Source organism: Diceros bicornis, chromosome 28 (assembly GCF_020826845.1).
Source record: "Diceros bicornis minor isolate mBicDic1 chromosome 28, mDicBic1.mat.cur, whole genome shotgun sequence".
Classification (NCBI taxonomy): Eukaryota; Metazoa; Chordata; class Mammalia; order Perissodactyla; family Rhinocerotidae; genus Diceros; species Diceros bicornis.
The window spans coordinates 29,963,418-29,968,636 of record NC_080767.1 but is presented as its reverse complement, the minus strand read 5'-3'; the positions used below and the strand labels follow the sequence as shown (position 1 = coordinate 29,968,636).

The 5,219-nt window shown below is 36.9% G+C and overlaps 1 pseudogene; it reads left to right on the top strand.

Annotated features, from left to right (window-relative positions):
* The first annotated feature begins 1,641 nt into the window (after positions 1-1,641).
* On the top strand, positions 1,642-2,595 carry LOC131393298 (olfactory receptor 1J4-like; annotated as a pseudogene).
* The last annotated feature ends 2,624 nt before the right edge of the window (positions 2,596-5,219 follow it).

Genomic DNA, 5,219 nt, shown 5'->3' with positions numbered 1-5,219 from the left:
TACTTCACAATGTTATTCTGAGGACGAAACAAGGAATGCATACAAATCACTCAGCACCATGCCTGGCACATGATCGGTGCTCAGTGAAAAGGAGGTATTTTTATTATCTTTCTCTAAATCCAATGTTTATGTCATGGAGGTTCCTTATTTCACCATTGCCTGGGACGGGACAAACAGAAATCAGAGAAACTTGGCCCATACAAAGGCTCCCTCTCGCACTTCAAGGTCACACATGACCTCATTTCCAGGGCCCAGGGCCCAGCTGTCTCCTTCACAAGGTCCCACCTGAATCTAGGTTCCTGGTTGGTTCGGGACCTCTTGTTTTGTTCTGGTTTTGTGGTGAGGACTGACACAGCACATGTCAGTGAGCAGTTAGGCCTCCCCATAAGGGTCAGTCATTGTCCTCCTTGGTGGCCATGAACTGAGATAATCAGTGCCCCTGAGCAAGTTCTTGGTCCAGGAGGAGGACTTGCTGTCTTGCTCCATTACTTAAGTGAGAATGTCAGTCTTGATTCCCTCTTCAGGATTCTGTGGCTGGTAATCCCTAGGTCTATCCTAAATTCCAAATAAATATTGAATCTGGAAACTACCATCAAAGAGCTGAGTCACCGCAGGTAGGTCATTTATCTCTTTAGCTTCAGTTTTTACATATATAAAATGAAGACATGGTATTTTCCTTGTGTATCAAATAGTCCCTAAATACATAATTATTGATTTAAGAACAATTAAAGCATGTGAATCCCTTTGTAAATGGTATGATGTATAAACGTGAGTGGTAAATTTTTCTTGGCAGACAGCTAAGGACATTTTGGACAAAGGTAGCTGACATAACACAGCTTGTCTGGATATTCTAACTACTTAGGGTATAATTTCTATTCAGAGTGGTTAAGAGATGGATTCTGGTCAGACAGACATATGCTGTGATTTCAACTGTCCCACTTAATTGTGTGTACCTTTGCACATTTAAGTAATGTACACTTTTGTTTTCTCATAATAAAATGATAATAATAATATCCATTTATTAGGGCTACAGTGTGGATTTAATTTGAAAGTGCATGTAAAATATTTGGAATAGTGCCTGGCACTATTATTAATGTTGGTTTGGAAACGTGGATTGGACACTTTCAGTAACAGGGAATTTTAAATGACTCAAAATAGGTACGACCCAGTCAATTACACTGAAAGTTTGTGACAAAGCCTTACTAATTCTCTTCCAACTTAGGGAGTTTCACATACCTTTGAAGAGGAAATGGCTGTGCCAATTTCACATACAATGTTGGTAAATTATTGAGATTTGAACCTGGCTAGATATAAAGATGTAAACTCCTGAACATAGACACTTCCCATTCCTTGTTCACTATTATGTACTCAATATGGGACAAAGCTTTTGTTCAACAAATAGTTGTTGAATAAAGAATAGATGTTCTTTGGTTTCTTTGGAAAGAAACTTGGTTAATGTGAGGGTTTGATGTATCCTTGGAGCCAGAAAGGGACAGATTGATTCATGCATGAACAATTGTGAGAAATAAACAGAAAGACAGCTAAAATTAAGAATTTTCTTACTAAAAAGACATTACTATAGTGTTATGGCCTATTCACTGATGTTTCCCACTTTCCCCAATTCTGAGCAGAGATAAGAGCAGTATGAGGAGGGAGAACCAGACCAACGTGTCTTAAATCCTTCTCCTGGGGCTCCCCATCCCCCCAGAGTAGCAGGGCATAGTCTTTGCCCTGTTCCTGGGCATGTACCTGACCACAGTGCTGGGGAATCTGCTCATCATCCTCCTCATCAGGCTGGACTCTTGCATCCACACACCCATGTATTTCTTCCTCAGCCACTTGGCTTTCACTGATGTTTCTTTCTCATCTGTCACTGTCCCAAAAATGTTGATGGACATGCACACTAATCACAAGTCTGTGCCCTTCACAGGGTGCATTTCCCACATGTATTTTTCCATATTTTTTGCTTGTCGTGACAATTTCCTTCTTGGAGTGATGGCATATGACAGGTATGTGGCCATCTATCACCCACTCCAATACACAATTGTTATGAGGCAGGAGCTGTGTGTCTCATTAGTAGCTGGGTCGTGGTTCTTCAGTTGTGCACACGCCCTGTTGCACACCCTCCTCTTGGTCCAACTATCTTTCTGTGATGACAATACCATCCCCAACTTCTTCTGTAACCTCTCTGTGCTCCTGAAGATGAGCTGCTCAGTCATCTACCTCAATGAGCTGGTCATGTTCAGCGAGGGAAGAATGTTGGTCATCCTGCCTTTGAGTAGTGTCTTGGGCTCTTATATCCATATAGTGACCACCATCCTGAGGGTCCTCTCCATGAAGAGATTCTTCAAAACCTTTCATACATGTGGGTCCCATCTCTTTGTGGTGTCTTTTGGGACCATTGCAGGTATTTACTTTTTCCCCTCCTCACCTATCCATTATGATAAAAACATAATTGCTTCTGTGATGTATACGGCAGTTGCACTCACATTGAACCCCTTCATCTACAGTCTGAGGAACAGAGATATGCAACATGCCCTAGAAATATTTGTTAATAGAGTTAAGTTCTTTAACTCACAATCACTCAGTCTATAACAATTACACATTCAAATGAACAAGGAAACTATTAACCCTGAGTAAACATTCTGAGTGTCCAGTTGAATCTGGCCTGCACATACAGCTCAGGGAGGTAGACCTTTCCCATGTCCCTCTCTGCTGCCACATACAACCTTTCACTACCCAGACTGACTTCAATGATTCTGACACTTTCTTAACAATTTTTAGAGTACATTATGCCTTATTCCAACATGCACAGGGCTTGGTGAGGGCAGGGGGACAGTGAGGATGCCAACTGACACGAGTGAAAAAGGAAGTTCCTCCAGTCCCACCACCTCCAAGAGAATTCTGTCTTTCTTACTTGTCTTCCAGGGTTAAGAGAAGGAGGCAGCTAAAAAAAGTATCACAGAAAATTTTGCTTGCATAAATCAAATTTCCAATTTTAAAAATCTAACATTCTCACAATAAACTTTAAATAACTCTTAACTTTGTCTCCTTAAAAGTATGGGAGATAAAAACAACAACAAACAAACACATAGAGACAGAGATTAGATTGGTGGTCACCAGAGGAGAAGTGAGGAGGGAGGGGAGTGAAAGGGATAATTAGGCAAGTGTGTGATGATGGATTGTAATTAGTATTTGGGTGGTGAACATGAGAATATGATGTAATCTATGCAGAAATAGAAGTATAATGATGTACACCTGAAATTTATACAATGTTATAAACCAATGTCACTACAAAAAAATAAATAAATTTAAAAAAATTTTTAAAAAGTATGGGTTTATATGAGTTTGTCTACCTTTAATAAATACGTAGAAATCATGTGATTTTGAAAATGTGCTGTTTTATTCAATATTTTAGTCAGTTATAAGAAAGGAATGTGAGAAAATCTTCTGGGGTGCTAGAAAAGTTCTATGTGTTGATCCTGGTGGCAGTTACAATGGATAGGTACATATGTAAAAATTCATCAGGCCAAATATTTCAGACATATGCACTTTGTGTATGCATGCTAGACATTAGTACAAAAAGATAAGAGGGAGGAAATACAACAAACCTATGATTTTCTAAGTGAAAATGAAAAAATATATATAATGAGCGTCTATATATATGTGTATGTGTGTAAATAAAATGAATGTCATTGTCCTAGTGAGGAGATGCTCCCATTTTTCCTGCTTGTTTTTTGTTTCCTCTCTAATGTTTTCTGTCTTTTTTACATCATAATTCACTTAAACGAAACTTAGTAAAGCAAAACTTTACTAATAGAAACATCAAAGGGAATTCTTTAGGCAGAGGGAAAGTAATTATAGGATAAACTTAAAAATTCAGAGATATTTGTAAGATTGGTAAATATGAAAACAAATGTTGAATGAACTGAAAAACACCAATAACAACAACATCCTATGGGGATTATCTGAATACTCCTATGGTCACACTTCAGAAAATAAATTGGGAAACTCAGCAGAATTAGATAACTTCACAGGGAAACACATATTACCAAATTTGACTCCTTATAATATAGAACGTCTAAACACATCAATTTATGTAGAATAAATGGAGAAAGCTATTAAGCAACTACTCCATAAAACAGATACAAGTGCACACAGTTTCATGGGGGAATTCTATTAATTGTCAAAGACCTGATAGTCTGAATGCAGCATGAATTGTTCCACAGCATTGAAAATAAAGGAAAACATCTTAATTTGTTTGATAGATGAAACAAACACAACATGGATGTGTAAGCATGATGAAGTAGAAAAATAAATTTCAAGTTGACAGTACTTATGAATATTCATGCAAACACAATAAAATATCAACAAATAGGAGCCAACACCACATTAATAATAATGCATATAACTAAGTGGGATTCTTCCCGGAATTTGAAGTTGGTTCAATATTAGGAAGTCCTTATTATAATACAACATATTAATAAATCTTAGGTTAAAAGTCATATAACTCTCTCCACAGATGCTGAAAAAGACCTTAACAGAATTTGATAACACTCAAGAAAAAAAGGATTGAGTCCCTCTTAAGAAAATATATTTTTTGCATGAAATATATGAGATACACAAATATCTTTTTATTGTGTATAATGTTAAATTATGTATCTCATTATGCATAATAAATATATATTTATATATCGTGTATATTTCATGTAGAATATATTACATATTTTATTATGTACATTTTTATTATGTTAGTTATATGGCCAACATCTTACTTAACTGGGAACCATTAGTGGCATTTCCTTTAAGATCAGGATCAAAACCATAATGCTCACTAATCAACATTGTGGTGAAAATATTAGGCAATGTAACTAGATTAACGACATCAATCAAAGTCATAATAATTAGAAAAGAAAAAGTAAAATCTTCTGATGACTTTATACATACTTTAAAGACAGGATAAAAGACATTCTGAAAGCAGAATTTGTATGGAGTACTGTAACTGCATGGTGAGTTCAAGAGAAAGCAAGCAGTCCTTAGGAGTTAGACATTCATCAATCCTGCCTCATTTCCCCTTGATATTTCTTTGTCAGCAAACTCATACCTTGGCAGACTAAACTCCCCATTCACTAGTTCCTCCGTTATTAGAATTCAACCTGAATATGAAATGGGTCATACCTAAACAGACCTAGACATATTCAATCCCCTTCCAAAAATGG